We start from the raw sequence: 18,987 nt of genomic DNA, 5'->3' as shown, positions 1-18,987 counted from the left end.
GAATCCGAGGCCAGTCCTGGTGGCACGTGCTCTCCCAGAAGCAATTTATCAAGCTCATCTCCACAGGTGAAGGAATGATTGTCACCTAACCAAAGGATAGCAGGGACCAGATCTTCCAAGGGTTTCCTAGCAAGTCCCTGGAACTTGGTGCCTCTGTGACTTTGGACGAGCTTTTTAACATCTTTAAATGTCTGCTTACTCTAAACAAGTCTGAACTATTTCTAAGCACAAATAGTTGCTGTGGGAGTAAACCAAGGCACTTAGGAGGTGAAGTCAAGCAGACTCTTTGTATCCCCCGGAGGCCTTGCTTCTGAGCCACATCCAGGCTTCAGTCCCCCAGGTTACACCATTCATTGGTGAAAGGGTTGTCAATCCACGCCAGTACAATGATGATAGCCCATGGATAGTGCAGCCTCCTTTCTAATAGAGAAGCCCGCGTCCAGTGTCATCATCTTCATATTACACTGAATGTTATACGCCAAGATTATATATGCAAATCCAGCTAAATATGTTTGCTCTTTTTTTCATACCTTAAGGTTAATCTAAAATTGCATCTTGCTATTGTTTTCTTTTAGTTAGTAAATATTCCTATCAACATTACTATGAAGTTGTATATACACACTCAGAAATTTAAAAGCATGCTATATTTGCCTCGCCAGTGTGGCTCAGTGGTTAAGCATCTACTCATGTACCAAGAGGCCGCCAGTGCGATTCCCATGTCCAAGTTGTGGGCCCGATCCCCAGTGAGGGGCATGCAGGAGGCAGCCGATCAATGTTCTCTCATCAGTGTTTCTCTCTCTCTCTCTCCCTTTCCCTTCCTCTTCTCTAAAATCAATAAAGAAAAATATTTTTTTAAAAAAGTATGCTGTATTTTATGATCAATTTAACAATAGTGGTTTTGACTATTTATGATGTTTTCCCCATGTGCTAAATTCAGAACCTAATTACTATTTAGGATAAGTCTCCACTAAACTATTTGTAGTCGTGGGAGTGGGCTCTGAGTCCGTTGGCCTGGGTGAGAATCCTAACTCCAGGACACACTGTCTAATATCAGGCAAGCTGTTTAACCTCTTGAGCCTCAGGTCCATCTGTATAAAAGTAATTAACACAATGCCTGGCAACTGGTAAACACTCAATAAATCTTAGCTGCCACTACTGCCACCACTGCTACTACTACTATTATCATCACTCTGACTTCGTTATTACTCACCAATCTCTAGCAACACTCGTATGACTCCAAACATCTTCTTGGAATCCCTAATCATGTTTCTCCATAAGCATGTTTGCTGTCCTCTTCCAACTCATTGTCAGTCGCTACTTTTTCCAAGTTCTGTAACTAGGAGACATATTAAAATCAAAAGAATTGTTCTCTAAGTTCTCTGGCCTGGGCACCGAATCAGAAGACACTGCTGTCACTTAAGAAGAGACTAACAAGGAGCAAAACCCTCCTTGTGTTCTCATTTTCACTTTGATGTGCCACAAATAAAAAATGAGCTGACAGTCCCAAAATATGAAGACACCATATTGTCATCACTCTGCATCCTGGCACATCTAATCCCCCTCATGCTGCTCGAGCTGTTGAAGGCTTTGAAGTTAGAAAATACCACTGCCTGATCTTCCAGCAACAATAATTAAGACACAGTGTGGCAAATCAGAAGAGACAGGCCACCTAGTATCTACATCCCCTTCCCAAGTGGGAGAGGGAGGGAAAAAGAAGAAGGAGACGGTGAGGAGAGCAAGTTTCGAGTTGTAACTCATAAATCAATTGGTTCTGCCTTTCGGTAGGAAAAGACCAGCAACTTCTACATTATGACTCAATCTCATCTTGCAACCCCCGAATGATTTGCCTTTCTTTTTTATGGTTTATGATCTTTCAGTTTCTTTTTCTTATGACTAATTTTTCTTCTAAGGGAGAGGAATGCCATCTCTTAAAAAAAAAAAATCTTATTTGTCTTCCTGCTGGGGGAACGCGTTTCTATGGCATTCTTCTTTGTCATAAGCAATTGCTGCTGTGACATAAATTTAAAACAGGTTGTGTTTCCGAGGCTCTGTTCAAATCTGAGCTGGGGACATGTGGGATATAAAGGTTTATCAGTATAAATGGATAAATAATGAACGTTGAGTCTCGGGAACCTTGTGTTACAGCTAGTTGGCTCCAATAACATGTCATAATAGATATATTTTTAAATTTCACTAAGCAATAGCTTCACAAAGATAAATTGATCTAAACTCTAATTGGAAAGGCATAGAAAGCATATTGCCATGTTCATTTCTTTACAATAAATAATTTGGGTCTATGAATTCAACTGTGATTTATTTGTAACTATATCATAATCATCAAAATGGGTGACAGACTTGAAAAAAAAACTCACTGCTGAATACATTCAGAATTAAAATTTGTTAACTCCATAGAAGATCTGTCTGAACATTACTTCAAGTGATATTTGCCTGTTGCTCTCCTTCTGGTCTCTGACCTTTCTCTCTACTGCAACATCATTTGAGTGAAAAAAATTCAGCACTAAGTGCTGCGAACAATAAAATAAATAAATAAAAAAGACTCAGAGCGATCTGTAGAGTCAAAGGAAAATCTAACTTGACAAATAAAAATTAAATCCCACCTCCTGTTTTCAAAGGAACATTTTCAAGAATGTCAAAATAACAGTTTTCAAATTGCAGAGTATTCAGATCATGGAACGATCAACCAACTGCTAAAATCATAAGGAGAACATTTTAAAAAGAAGCATTAGGCATGAATTGGTAAGATTAAAAATGACCCAACTGAAAAAGATGGCGGCAGGCAGGACCGGAGGGAGGGTGAGTGTGTGAGAGAGTGTGAGTGGACGTGAAGGTGGACGACCAAACTCGTGCGGTGCAGAGATGGGAGTGGAGGGTCCCTGTGCTGTGGATGAGGAGCAGCTGGCTACCACGGTAAGCGGGTCGTCAGGGTGCTTCTCCCTGTGCCCCGGGGAGGTCCCACCGTTTTGGAAGATCACAGGTCTTCCCTGGGATGAGGCAATGGGAGCGACTGGGGCCCAGCAACCTGAGCCCACCAGCACACCTGGCACCATCAAACCAGTGGACACCCTGTGTCAACAGACCAGTACACTGCCAAGTAGTGGAGCTGCCAAGATGCCAGATGTGGAAGCTGCGAATGGCCAGGAGCCCAACACCATCCCCCATGGTAGCAGCCCGATCAGAGTCAAGATATACCCCCAGCAACAGAGGTTGGGGGCAGACATCCATCCCCAGGCAACAGAAGCACAAACCAGCAGTTGAGACCCATCCCCCAAAACTATAGCAAAGGCTGAGCAGGAGCTGAGCTCCATGGGGCAGCAGTACTCCCCAGCCACCAGCAACAGGACCTGGGGCTCCACAGAGGCCTGTGCAACCTAGCAGCCCACAAGAGCAGTGGGAAGCCGGGGTTTGAGAGGGACCAGTGTAATCCAGCAGCCCACGAAACCTGGAGGGTACTGGGGCACCAGAGAGGCCTGCATGACCCAGCTGCCCACAAGATAGGTGTGGAGCCAGGTCTCCGAAGAGACTGTATGATCCAGCTCCCGACGGGATCAGCAGGCAGTGGGGGCTCCAACAGGGCCTGTACGACCCAACTGCCCACACGATCGGTGGGGAGCCAGGGCTCCAGTGAGGCCTGTGCAACACAGCTGCCCATGGTACGGGCAAGGAGCGCGACTTCAACAGGGCCTGAGCTATACAGCTACAGGTGGCACCAGCGACCAGCTGGGGACACAGCTCCAGAGGGGTCCACGTGATCCAGCAGCAGCACCTACCAGGACACACCAGTACCAGTCCCCAGTAGTCAATTCTCCAGGATCCACAGCAGGCAAGAGGCAACACACAACAAAACAGTCTGGAAGCCACAGTAACCTTATTTGATATACAATGAGCTGCCTACACATCCAAACATCCCTCACCAGGTCTAGAGCTAACAGATAGCTAAAATGGAGAGACAAAGAAACAACACCCAATGGAAAGAAAAAGAGGAATCACCAGAAAAGGAACTATAGAAAATGGAAAACAGCAACTTGTCAGATAAAGAATTCAAAGCATTGATTTTAAGGGTGCTCAAACAATTTGGTGAGAACTACAAGCAACTTAATAAGAATTGTGAAGAGCTCACTGGGAATTACTTCAGCTTAAAAAAAAGAGGTAGAAACTATGCATAAAAATCAAGAGGAAATAAAGAATGACATAGCGGTTATAAAAAATACCTTAGAAGGGTTCAATAGTAGATTAAAAGAAGCTGAAGACCAAATCAGCGACTTAGAAGACAAGGTTGAGAAAAGCACCCAATAGAGCAGCAAATGGAAAAAAAAAATTTTTTTTTAAAGCAGGAGGAAAGTTTAGGGAGCTACAGGACAATACAAAATATAACATTCGAATTATAGGGATACTGGAAGGAGAAGAATCAGAGAAAGGAATAAAAAACCTGTTTGAAAAAATAACGACAGAAAACTTTCCTAAATTGGTGAAGAAAAAAGTCACACAAGTCCAAGAAACAGAGAGAGTCCCAAGCAAGATGAACCCCAGAAGACCCACAGCTAGACACATCATAATAAAAATGGCAAACATTAAAGACAAAGAAAGAATCTTAAAAGAAGCAAGAGAGAGACAGAAAGTTACCTACAAGGGAGCTCTCATTAGACTGTCAGCTGATTTCTCAATAAAAACAATGCAGGCCAGAACGGAGTGGCATGAAGTGTACAAAGTAATGCAAGGCTAGGGTCTGAATCCAAGACTACTCTATTCAGCAAGGCTATCATTAAAAATTGAAGAAGAAATAAAGAGCTTCACAGATTTTTTAAAAAGCTAAAGGAATTTACCACGACCAAACCAGCACTGCAAGAAATGCTGAAGGGATTGTTGTAAGAAGAAGAAGAAACAGAGAGAGAGAGAGAAGAAGATAGGCATAAAATTAAAATGGCAACTAATAACTATCTATCAATAATTACTTTAAATGTAAATGGCTTAAATGCTCCAATCAAAAGACATAGGGTAGCTGATTGGATAAGAAAACAAAACCCATATATATGTTGTCTACAAGAAACCCACCTCCAACAAAAGATTCACTCAGGATGAAAGTGAAGGGATGGAAAAAAATTTTCCAAGCAAATGAAAATGAAAAAAACCTGGTGTGGCAATATTCATATCTGACAAGATAGACTTCAAAACAAGGGCATAATAAGAGACAGAGAAGGTCACTACATAATATTAAAAGGATCAATCCAACAAGAGGATATAACCCTGGTAAACATATACACACCAAATACGGGAGCACTAAAATATATTAAAAAACTGCTGGAGGACTTCAGGGGAGAGATCAATAGCAACACAATCTTAGTGGGTGACCTTAATATGCCACTGACACCACTGGATAGATCTTCTAGATAAAAAATTAACAAGGACATAAAGTCCTTACAAGACAAACTAGATCAGTTGGACTTCACTGATATTTACAAAACATTTCACCCCAAAGCTGCAGAATATACATTCTTCTCAAGTGCACATGGGTCATTCTCAAAGATAGACCACATGTTAGGACACAAAGCAAGTTTCTACAAATTCAAAAAGATTGAAATCATATCAAGCATCTTCTCAGATCACAGTGGCATGAAACTAGAACTCAATTACAATAAAAACACACAAATACATTAAAACACTTGGAGGCTAAAGAGCATGTTATTAAACAACGAATGGGTTACTAACGAGATCAAGGAAGAAATTAAAAACTTCCTGGAAACCAATGAAAACGAACACACAACAACACAAAATCTATGGGACACAGCGAGCAGTCCTGAGAGGAAGTTCATAGCACTACAGGCCTACTTCAAGAAATAAGAAAAATCCCTAATTGACTTTCTAACCCTACAACTTAAAGAACTAACAAGTAAACAAAAAGAAAATCCCAGAGCTAGTAGGAGGAAGGAAATAGTAAATGTTACAGCAAAAATAAATGACATAGAGACTAAAAACATTCAAAAGATCAAGGAAACAAAAAGTTGGTTCTTTGAAAAGATAAACAAGATTGATGGACTTTTAGCCCTGGCCAGTTTGGCTCAGCAGTTAGAGCGTCAGCCTGCGGTCCGGAGAGACCCGGGTTCGGTTCCCGCTAAGGGCACGTACTTCAGTTGCAGTTTGTCCTCAGCCCTGGTTGGTCATGCGGGTGGCAGCCACTTGATGTGTCCCTTCACGTCGATGTTTCTCTCTCTCTCTCTCCCTTCCTCTCTCTCCCTCCCATTCTATCTGTACAAAAAATGGACAAATATCCTCAGGTGAGGATAAAAAAAAAAAAAAAAAAAAAAATTGATGGACTTTTAGCCAGACCCACCAAGAAACAAAAAGAGAGAAACCAAATAAATAAAATCAGATATGAAAGAAGAGAAGTAACAACTGACACCACAAAATACAAAGGATCATTGAAACATATTATGAACAATTATACACCAACAAATTGGACAATCTAGGAGAAATGGACAAATTTCTAGAAACACATAGCCTCCCAAAACTGAACCAGGAAGAAATAGAAAACTTGAACAGACCAATAACAAGTAAGGAAATTGAAGAGGTAATTAAGAAACTCCCAGCAAACAAAAGCCCAGGACCAGATAGCTTCACAGGGGAGTTTTACCAAACATTCAAAGAAGATCTAATGCCCACTCTCCTCAAACTATTCCAAAAAGTCCAACAAGATGGAACACTTCCAAACTCATTTTATGAGGCCAACATAATCTTAATTTCAAAACTGGATAAAGACACTACAAAGAAAGAAAACTGCAGGCCAATATCCCTGATGAACACAGATACCAAAATCCTTAACAAAATATTAGCAAATCGGATCCAGCAATACATCAAAAAAAGTATTCATCATGACCAAGTGGGTTTCATCCCAGGCATGCAAGGATGATACAATATTCACAAATCAATAAATGTGATACACCACATAAACAAAAGGAAAGATAAAAACCCTATGATCATATCAATAGATGCTAAGAAGCATTTGACAAAATCTAGCACCCATTTCTGAGAAAAACTCTCAGCAAGGTGGGAATAGAGGGATCATATCTCAACATAATAAAGGCCATATATAAAAAACCTACAGCCATCATTATACTCAATAAGCAAAAGTAAAAGCATTCCCCTTCAGAACGGGAACAAGACAGGGATACCCACTTTTACCACTCTATTTAACATAGTACTGGAAGTCTTAGCCACAGCAATTAGACATGAAGAAAAAATAAAGGGGATCCAAATTGGAAAGGAGGACGTGAAACTGTCATTATTTGCAGATGACATGATATTGTACATAGAAAATCCTAAAGACACCATCAGAAATCTACTAGACTTAATAAATGAATTTGGCAAAGTAGCAGGATACAAAATTAACGTCAAGCAATCGATGGCATTCTTATGCACCAATAATGAAATTGAAAGAGAATCTAAAAAAAAGAATCCCATTTACTACCACAGCAAAAAAATTAAGATACCTAGGAATAAACTTAACCAAAGAAGTAAAGGACCTCTTCACAGAAAACTACAGGTCATTGAAAAAAGAAATAGAGGAAGATATAAAAAAGTGGAAACATATACCTTGTTCATGGATTGGGAGAATTAACATCATTAAAATGTCCATACTACCCAAAGCAATCTATAGATTCAATGCAATCCCCATCAGAATACCAATGACATACTTCACAGAACTAGAACAAATACTCCAAAAGTTCATATGGAACCAAAAAAGACCTCAAATAGCCACAGCAATCTTGAAAAAAAAAAAGTAGGAGAAATCACATTACCAGATTTCAGGTTATACTACAAAGCCACTGTAATCAAAACAGCCTGGTACTGGCACAAAAAAAGGCAGATAGACCAATAGAACAGAATAAAGAACCCAGAAATGGACCCAAAACAATATGTTCAATAAATATTTGACAAAAGTGGCAAGAGCATACAGTGAAGTCAAGACAGTCTCTTCAATAAATGGTGTTGAGAAAATTGGACAGCTACTTGCAAAAAAATGAAGCTAGACCACCAACTTACACTGTACATGAGAATAAACTCAAATAGATAAAACACTAAAATGTAACTCGTGAATCCATAAAAATTCTAGAAGAAAATGCAGGCAACAAAATTTCAGACATCATACGCAGCAGAATTTTCACTGATACAATACCTAAGGCAAGAGAAACAAAGGAAAAAATGAACACATGGGACTACATCAAACTATAAAGCTTCTTTACAGCAAAAGAAACAATCATCAAAACAGAAAGGGATCCCACTATATGGGAGACCATAATCGCCAATGATGCATCAGATAAGGGGTTAATTTCCAAAATATATAGAGTGCTCATACAACTCAGCAAAAGGAAGACAAAGAACCCAATTAAAAAATGGGCAGAGGACCTAAATATACACCTCTCCAAAAAAAACACAACACACACACACACACAAATGGCCAAGAGACATATGAAGAAATGCTCAACATCACCAAACGTCAGAGAGATGCAAATTAAAACAGCAATAAGGTGTCACCTCACACATGTCAGAATGACCACCATCAACAAATCATCAAACAGCAAGTGTTGGCAAGGGTGTGAAGAAAAGGGGACTCTAGTACACTGCTGGTAGGAATGCAAACTGGCGTAGCCACTGTGGAAAACACTATGGTGTTACCTCAAAAAGTTAAAAAATGAATTGCCATTTGACCCAGTGATCCCACTTCTAGGAATATACCCTAAGAAACCTGAAACACCAATCAGAAAGAATATATGTACCCCTATGTCCATAGCAGCATTATTTACAATAGCTAAGATCTAGAAACAACCCAAGTGTCCATCAGTAGATAAGTGGATTAAAAAGCAATGGTACATATACACAGCTGGAGTACTATGCAGCTGTAAGAAAGAAAGATCTCTTATCCTTTGAGATGACATGGAAGGACCTGGAGAGTAATATGCTAAGCGAAACAAGCTAAGCAGAGAAAGACAAATATCACATGATCTCATTTATTTGTGAAATATAACGAACTAAACAAAACTGATGAACAAAATTGGCCCAGAGACATAGAGGTGGGTATAGACTGACAAGTCTCAGAGGAAGGGGCTTGAGAGGGAAGAGATAAACCACAAAACGTATATGTATGTATGCATGACCAATGGACATAGATAACAAAGCTGGGGTGGGGTAGGGAGGATGGGGAGGAGGGTGTCAATGGGGAGGGGAAGGAGAAACATCTGTAACAAAAAACAATTTAAAAAAACGACCCAACTGTTTCCATAATTTCTTTGTGGAGATACAGGAACAGCATCAGGGAAAGGGGAGCTCCTAGGACATAAAACATGGAACATTTAGAGTCCCGAGATGCTAGTTGATACAAGAAGAGGGATGAGTAGGTGTGGATGGGACAGAAGGGAGAAAAGGGAGCAATGTAGGAATTAATAAGCTCCCAGGAGCCAACATGTATGTGGACAAAAGCCGTGATTTAACATGTGGTCTTGCTAGTTTGTGTGTCATGTAATACTTGAGTGTGTTTAATCATGACAGGGAGATGATTGAAGAATTCCAGACCTCAAATGGATTCCAGACCTTCATTGTCTATGTTCCTTCATATTTGGTAAAGGGGAGAATGTCAGATATGGCTCTAGGGATACCTTAGCCCAAAAGAATCAGACAGTGGTGTTTATGACCTTCCTATGGAGGTTCCTAGAGTGACTTCGAGACTGGGCCAGGTAGAGAAGCTGTATTTGCTCTTATTACAATCACTATTGTTCACTTAACATGGCTATAGCCTCCTACAGCTTATCATTTATATGCATTCATGTATGTTCATGTAATCTCATTAGACCTTCCCAGAAGTCTCCAAAGATGGTAATATTATTACCAAGCCCATTAGGAGTGATCTGAGGACCGAAGGGTTAATAGTATGCCAAAGCTGACACAGTCACCAGTGACAGACCCAGAAATAGATCCCAGTCCCTCTGGTATCCACTCCCATATATTCAAACAAACTGCACAACCTTTGGGGAAAAGTCACTCATAAGAGAAGCTGTGAAAAGAAGCCTGGTTTGATGGAAGGAATCTGTGAAAGAACGATGGAGAAATTAGAAAAGGGAAATGGTACGGTTCCCTTAACGATCCCTTGCATAGCACTCGGTATGTTCCAGGCAGTCTCGGGTACTTTATAAATATTGACTCACTGATGCTCATGAGAATCATGCAAGGTAAGTGCTATTAACAATCCCATTTTAAAGATGCAAATATTGAGACTCAAGGAGGTTAAATAACATGCTCCAGGATCTGGCAACCTGGAGTTGCCAGAGTCCATGGTAACTAGTTGCTAACCAGAGATGTTTGCTGCCTCTGTGGGTAATGGCTTGGTTGCTGGAAGAATCAAATGAGGCGATATAAGTCAAGTGTTTCGCACAGCCCTTGGAAAATGGCGTTTAGTAGAACTTAAGCACGTAATTAACCACATGGAGAGGACAGCTGGCAGACTTCTCTGGCTCAAGTAAGGAACGAATATTATGATGTTACCAATAGGAGGGACGTTGCGCAAAGGGTGATGAAAGATTTCAAAGACTGTCCTCCAGAGAGCAGGCTTCCTGGTTGCATTAGCCTCTGTCTGTGTTATTTCTATCCAGACTTTGACCTTCTGCTGAGCTTGGCACACTTCATACCAAGATCAGATTGCCTGGGCATTCTTTTTCCTCTTAATTCCAAGTTCATCCTTACTTTAATCCCCATCTAGAAACAAGTTTGCCCAGTGTCCTGAAATAATTCCACAGCTCAAACTTTAGCAAATTGCAAGATACAAAGATACAGAGATGAAGAGTCTCCAGCTACACCTGCCAAGCGATGGGCTTCCTAGGGAGTGATTACAGACCTATAAACCAGTAATAATCACTGTCATATATAAGGGCGAAAAAATCAAAGTTTGCCCGAAGAATAGCTTTTGTGGGAGGGCAGACTTCCTTTAGCAGGTAAACTTAACGAAGCTTGAAAGGGAAAGACAATGGGTGTTGAAAGAGTGTAGATGAGAGACAGTCTGAGCAAATCACATGGGCTTGCAGAAGTGGGGTGTGCTGGAGGACACAGGCGTGATTTGTTATTGCTCAGAAACAAGTTGGAGGAGGAGGCTGGGGAAACAGGAAGAGCGAGGAGGCATGAGGAGGTTAGGCAGGTGTCCTGTCACAAAGCCTCATGGGAGAGGGAATAGAAAGGGGTGAGCAGATCAGATCTGTAGTTTAGATCATAACTCTCCTGAAAGCATGGTTGAAAAATCTGAGGAGGAATAAATCAGATGCCGAAGTCTATTTCCAGGTGAGAAATGTTGAGAGCTTGACCTAAGACAGTGTTAGCAGGAGATGAGGAAAACAGAAGATACGTTTTCAAGTCCGACAGGAAGACAAATTGAAAGGCATATTGTCGCTGGGACTAACTCTTAGATTCCTGGCATAATGACTCTGTTAGTGGGGTCACTGACTCAGATAGCAAAGACAGGAGGGAGAGACATTTGGGGATAAAGGTAGGGTGATAATAAGGCTTGTGGACAGGTCGACTTTCAAGTGTCTCTGAAGCGTCTGACTAGAGATGTCTATCTAGTAAGCAGCGAGGGGAAAATATGAGCAGATAATAGGCATTCAAAATTAATTTCCTCTGACGCATGGATGCCACTGAGATGGCCAGTTGTTTTGGGTGAATTCATCCTACTGAAACACACAGGACTCCAGTGATTGTTTTCTGTGTTTACCACTGCTGATTCCATAGGGTCTCTCCTGATTGGCTTCTGGATCAATCTGGCCAATGGCAGAACATTGGAAGATGGAATAAAATAGAAGTTGGATTGTCAATGTTTTAACTACCCCCTGCAGTGCTGCTATGGACTGTTACCCTTCAATTCAATGCCACATTTTTATTAGGTGACTCCTCAGTAGTTTTATCTCCCTTCTCTCTCTCTCCCTCCCTCTCCCTCTCCCTCTCCCTCTCCCTCTCTCCCTCCCTCTCCCTCTCCCTCTCCCTCTCCCTCTCCCTCTCCCTCTCCGTCTCCCTCTCCCTCTCCGTCTCCCTCTCCCTCTCCCTCTCTCTCTCTTTCTCTTCTTGTTTCTTGTCCTTTAGGCCCAATTGTGGTAACACCATTTCCACCTCTTGATACCTTAACTATATCCTTGGGCCTTCTCTATGTTGTGAGCACACCATTGTAAAGAGCATCTTTATTAAGCTCTCTTCAAATGCTCTTTCCTTGCAAAACAGACTGCTAAAGTTGGTCTTAAGATATCATACTCTCCTAGCTGTCCTCCTACTTCATCGACCATCCATCTTACTATCCTTCCCTGACTTCACCTCACCTTCCCAATATCTAAATTCTAGAATGCCCAAGACTCACTTCTCAGACTTGTTCTTTTCCCCGTGTACCCTCAATGCCTGAACGACCTCATCCAGATGACTCTGAATACCATCTATGTGGTAAATTCTTGACTCCAGCTCTAACCTTTCCCACTGAGTTCCAAACTCAGCTATTCACTCGAAAGGCTAGTAGTCAAATCATACTTCATGTGTTCAAGCCATGCCCTCCGCCCAGTCCCTTTGTCATTTCCATCCCATTAGCAGCACTGCCATTTACACAGTTGCTCAGGCCAAAATCCTGGGAGTCACCTTGAACTCCTCTTTGCCGCCTACCCTGCAAATAATTCAGTAGAATGCTGTCAATTCCACCATCCAGGATACACCCTGAAACCAACGGCTTCTCAACATTCCTGCACAATGATTGTGCTAGGGCATCCCTGTACCATACCTCCTCCATCCCTTTCCTAATGACCCAGTGATCTCCTACGAGATCTGCATGCTTTTGTTCTCTCCCCTACAGATGCCAGGGTGGATCTTGTTAAAGCACAAATCAGAGCATGTCACTCTTCTATTCATATGCTTTCAAAGACTTTCTATCACAAGCCGAATGAAATTCAAACATTTCCCCATGACTTTAAATTCTCTGTCTTCATGCCTCTGCCCAGCTCTCCATTTACTTTGTTCTTTTCCAGCCACTTCGAGCTTCTTACTGTCCAATACAGCAGCCACTGGCTACATAGCCTATTGAACACTTGAATTGTGGTTACTGAGACTGACGATCTACATTTCTCATTTTATTTAATTTTCATTAATTTAAATTACAAGTACTAATTTAATTATCAGAAAACCCTTGAGCATGTTTGGAAAACATGGATACATTAATCTTCCTTATCAATTATAAATTTTATAAAGTCAAAATGCAAATCAATTCTTCTCCATGAAAAATTTGCTTCTGAGTTGAGACATGCTTTAAGTATAAACCATGCACCAGATTTTGAAGAAATTGAATGAAAAGAATGTAAAATATTATATTCATATTGATTACATGCCTAAATGATCAAACATATGATTAAAATAAATTTTTACTTCCCCTGACCACACTATCTAAATAGCCTGCCGCCTCTTTCTTTTTTTAAAATGTTTTTATTGATTTTTTTACAGAAAGAGGAAGGGAGAGAGAGATAGAAACATCAATATGAGAGAGAAACATCAATCAGTTGCCCCTACACAGCCCATACTAGGGATCAAGCCCACAACCCAGGCATATGCCCCAACCAGGAATCGAACCAGGACCTCTCAGTCTATGGGACGATGCTGAGCCACACCAGCTGGACCAGCCTCTCTCTTTTATCCTGCTTTAATTTTTCTATATAGTTCTCATTACTACATCTATTTGCTTATTCTCTGACTCCCATACTAGAAAGTAAGATTCATAACAGCAGGGACTTTTTTTTCTTGTTTAGTGTTATAGTCCCAGGGCCTAGAAATAAAATAATATATACAGGTATCTACTTAATATTTGTTGAGAAATGACTGAATGAAAGAAATAAGCCACCTATATTCAACTGTGGCGTAACATGGATAATTTCTGCTTGTACCTTCTATGACTCTTCCTTAATTTAGTGTTTAAACATCTCTACTACACTGGAACGTAAGTGAGCATGAAACATTTCTCTCACTGGAACCCAGGACCTTGAGATTTCAAAGGTGTATGGAAGTCTTCAAAAGGGAAAATAACATATGCAAGATATACACTTGAAGGCTACTAAAATGCCTTTTGCTTAAGATGTCTTAAAATTGTACTTGAACTGTTCTGCAATGCAGCTATAATTAAGCACACATGATTTCTCCAATTTTCAAAAGTCAGTTGCAGATAATTCCAAGGAAATTAGAGTGGCATAAACATATTCTAGGCTAGCTCCTATGTGAAATATATAGAAGGCTTCCAATTTGTATGCTGCTTGGAATCACTGTGAATTTTTTACTTAGATTTTAAACAGAACTATTACTTCAGGTATTAAGACAATCCTCTTTTTTCTAATGTGAAGTTATATGTATATTTAGTATGAAAGCCAGAGAGTTTTAAATATTTCTCTCAAACAGCATTAGTTTGCTCTTTCTAAACAATTAAGACTGAGCTAACAATAGCAGCACCGTAAATGTCAAAGAACATGCTTTCACTTACAGCTTAGGAATTTCAAAATTGAAGGTAAGGTAAATGCATCAACATAGCAAAGTGGAAATAAGATGCATTATTATCTTGCCTTCCAGAAGTTGCATAACTTTCTGTAATTGTAGGACAATCATCATGAATAAGTTTGAAAGATTTTAGCAGACTCAGGCAATAAATCTTCAGTGGTAGGAAGAAAGGATGGGGGACAAGACGGTCCCCCTCCAGAAGGCCACAACTGTGATGATGTGTATGAGGATAGCTCCCAAGCCTAGCTGATGGATAGAGTCTACAATCATCTCTGAATGACTATTACTTTCCTTTTTGTGGATATGGGGTATTTAGTCCAGAGGGGTTGGGGATAAAGGGGACCATCAACCATCATTTCTTGTCTCCATTCTGCCAAGCATGGCATTTCTGGGGTGTTTATTTTGCTCATTTGCTTTCTAATTGGCTGAGTTAGTGAAGTGGTTTGAACTTGTGTGGTTAAGGAGGAGATGTATTTTATGTTGGGTTTTGGAGGGATATCTTTCCTGCACATTTCTGATTATTAGAGCCTCATGTCTGTGACCTTTGTCTGAAGGTCTGCGTCATATTTAGGCTCTCTACTATATCAGAGATAGCACTGGTGGGCTTGGTAAATATTATATTTTTACCACTTATCCTAATTTTCAGGCCTGTGGAGTTAGAAGACGAGCTTCCGGAAACGGGCTTATTGAGACTTGCTGGAGTGTTGAGCAGTAGTGACGCTGATTCTGGGTTCAAGTCATGCAGGGCAGAGACTGCCCGTCTGTAACATATCCTGGATTGTCTCATATCCTCTTGCAAAATGCACATCTAGGGTCTGCTCTCAGCTGGTACAAGCATTCGGGAACATGAAGTACACTTACTATCGAGCACTGAGCTATGCATGAGTTTGTAGGACTCTGGCATGCCTCAAATTACAATCCCTTCTACACAGTCTTTCAAATCAAAAGATTGTTTATGTGGAAATGAAAAATGGAGAGAAAAAAAGAAAAATTATTCAAAAGTGTTTTTTGATCCCTCAAGGTTCATTTTCATTTTTTTTCATTCTTTTCTACCTGGAAATTGCTTTGTAACCCATTTTTCACAATTACTCTGTTCTTGTCCTGTGAAATCCTGAGCCAGGATGTCGGGATATGTACCTTATACATAAGCTGATATGACAGTGGTTAAATCTGACAACACTTTCTCTCCCCAAGAAAATATTCATGACTGTTTCCTATGCTGGTGATTCATTCCAATCCTGATATCAAATAGCTTTGCTTTACACCTCCGGCTGTCAAATGCATGCGCTCATCTTCCTCTAAATTTAAATCCAGTCAGGGGAATGAAGAAGATAACACCTCTTTTATTACAGTTTGGGAAAACAATAAAAATCATTTTGGATATTGAAATATCCCATGAAGCGCTTGGGTATATTTCACTCTGGGCTAAGAAAATTGCAGACAATATATTCTAAGAAACAGATGTCAACTAAACACAGTTAGAACTATGATGCCTCTATAGTCGCCCACAAGGTTGCAGATACTAAATAGAATCAGCAAACTACAAATAAGTAAGCACAGAGAAAACTAATTAATTGCCCAGAAAAGAATCTTCCATTTTGTTGTCCCATTGGCTTCTTCAAGGTCTCTACAAGCACAGCTTACTTGAACCCAAATTCCACAACAACAAACAAATAGGCCCTGTTGGAAGGCAGAACCACAAACAGAAGAGTAAGAAGAGAGTATGAGCGAAAGGGGGAAAAAACAAAGGGCCACAAAAAGAGCTATTTGAAGGGAAGTCAAACTTCAGGACAGAGATAGAGGATCATGTGACAGCATTATGTTCTTTAACACACGAGGACGTGTGACCACAGAGGTTTACAAAGAGCAGATCTTTGGAGATAGGGGAAGAAAAAAAAAATGATGTAGCATACAGTTTTAAAAAATAAGAAAAAATTTGGATGAAATACAACAAATTATTTAAAGTAGGCAATAAGCCCTGGCCGGTTTGGCTCAGGTGTTAGAGTGTCAGCCCGTGGACCCCAGTTCCGGGTTCTGTTTCCACTAAGAGCACGTACCTTGGTTGCAGTTTGTCCCTGGCCCCGGTTGGGGTCATGTGGATGGCAGCCAGTCGATGTGTCTCTCTCACATCGATGTTTCTCTCTCTCTCTCTTCCTCCTTCTCCCCCTCCCGCTCTATCTTAAGATAAATGCAAAAATGTCCTCGGATGAGGACAAAAATAAATAAATAAATAAATAAATAAATAAATAAATAAAGTAAATAAATAAAGTAGACCATAAAAGAAACAAATCACCCCTTTCCCTAAAATGTGGGATACATATTTCATGAAACTTTTTGTTGGCCTTTCGCATTGTTTTTTAAATACCTGAACACACGTAAGTGGCACAACTTTCAGTCTTTGTTCAGCCATATAAGTGCCACCCACATGAGATGAATCAAGTCACCAAGAAGTTCCAAGTGCTTTAGCGGTTCACACTGAGACTCTGAATTGGGCTCTTCTAAGAGAGGCATTCTGCCGTCTCCTCCTCAAATCCTTCTGTGACAGGGAATACTGATCACAACTCTGAGGGGCAGAAAGGACGGAGGACACACAACTGTTTTTATTTATTTTCTTTGTAAGTCACCAAATAATTAAACTCCCATATCAGCAAAGCTGGAAAAGCCTGACTATCAGGGTTAACTGTCATTTATACTGGCAGCATTCTTGAACGCTTCCAAGGCTGAAGCTGTTGATGATTAACTTTTGGAAATGCCCATGGTGACTATTTCAGACCTGTGAACTATCACACCTTCTCGATGTCAACAGACACCCACATCAAGCAAATACCTCTTCAAGAGGCTGCAAGATTGCTTTGCATTGCGTTTTTGGAAGTGACCACTCTAGCCACCAAATGGTACTACTCTCTCTGAGCCTGCCAAGGGCCATGGCTGACTTTCTTCCAGATAAAGGCACTATCTGCCTGAGACTAGCATTCCCTATAAATCATCTGTTCCTGCACAAAGGCTGGATCTGAAATCTCACTGGCAATTCTGACACATCCACAGATAGAAACAAAGGCGCACATTGAAAAGGCGTGCCAGTTAGAGCATTTGCCAATGACCAGTTGTACAACAGGGGAGGGGAGACAGAGTGTTGCTTACAGATAAAGATAGCAGCCCAGAAACAGTAACCCGGTCCTCTCCTCTAAATTTACCAAGATTCGCTCATGATGCTACTGCCGCACTCACAGGATTTTACCTCTCTGGCAACCGAACCCAAGAGGTTTGCCAAAATAGAATTCTAGTGTAGGGGCAAAGAAGCTAAAGAATTATGCGTTAGTAACACCTTTACCCACAGGCGGAACATATTTTCACCTGCGCACATCAGGAACGGGAGATCTTAGGTTATTAAAGGTGAGAGAGGCTAATAGTCTTTGGGATGGCTCTCTCAGGACACCTATTTGCATAATGAAGCTAATACATGGCAACTCAACTCAGCAGTTCTTTGGAATCAGCTACTTGTAGTCGCACACGATGTTTTTAATTCACTAACTAAATTACTTTGTGGAAGAGTTGTTGGTCACTAATTTCAAAACTGTCTACAAATAATTCATGACTATATTTACCAATGAAGAAGAAGCCTAATTAGTAAAGATGTATGGTTTCATTAATCTGTCTTTCGGAAAATCCCAAATTAATGCATAGATAAAGATCATCATTGATAAAGATTTAAACCCAGCTGAGGTCATCTGCATAATCTAAACTCAAATGACAGGGCCTCCGCCTTGCCTGGATGCCCAAAGCCAGGACATCTAGATGAGGGAACTGCTCTGCCTGGAGTTCTCCTCTACCCAGGGAAAGAAAGACAACACTTTTGGCCATGATCTTATTTTCATATTTAATTGTTACAAAGGCATGTATCCATCTTTATAATGATGGCAACATGTCAGTATATATTTGTCCAAACCCATAGAATCTACATCACCAGGAGTGAACCCTGAAATAAATGATGGACTTTGGGTAATTATGATGTGTCAGTTTAGGTCCATCAGTGGTAACAGATGGTTACCATCAATGGTAACTGGATTATCGCATCTTCTGGGCAAAAACAGTGCTTTGGTTTTTGTAGTGCTTTGCTTTTTCTATGTGTGTTTGCTGTATAGGAATTGGTGTATGTGTGTGTATCAACCTATACCGACATATCTCTATAAACAAAAAAAGTGTATTGGGTGTATATTTGGTGCCATTAAATGTGTTAGGAGATAAATGTATGAAGATAAGTAAAGAGGGCCTCCTTCCCCAAAGATCTCTGCATCTCCCTGACACACCTTGGAATCCTTACACCATAGCTGAGTAGCTATTCCATCAGTTGTTAACTAGTGACAAGTTATTTTAACTCTTTATCTATTATGCTTAAATGTAGCTCATTTTGCTTTCATGAATAACTTTCTA

This window comes from Molossus molossus, unplaced genomic scaffold (assembly GCF_014108415.1).
Source record: "Molossus molossus isolate mMolMol1 unplaced genomic scaffold, mMolMol1.p scaffold_m16_p_11, whole genome shotgun sequence".
NCBI lineage: Eukaryota > Metazoa > Chordata > Mammalia > Chiroptera > Molossidae > Molossus > Molossus molossus.
This window is presented reverse-complemented; position numbering follows the sequence as displayed.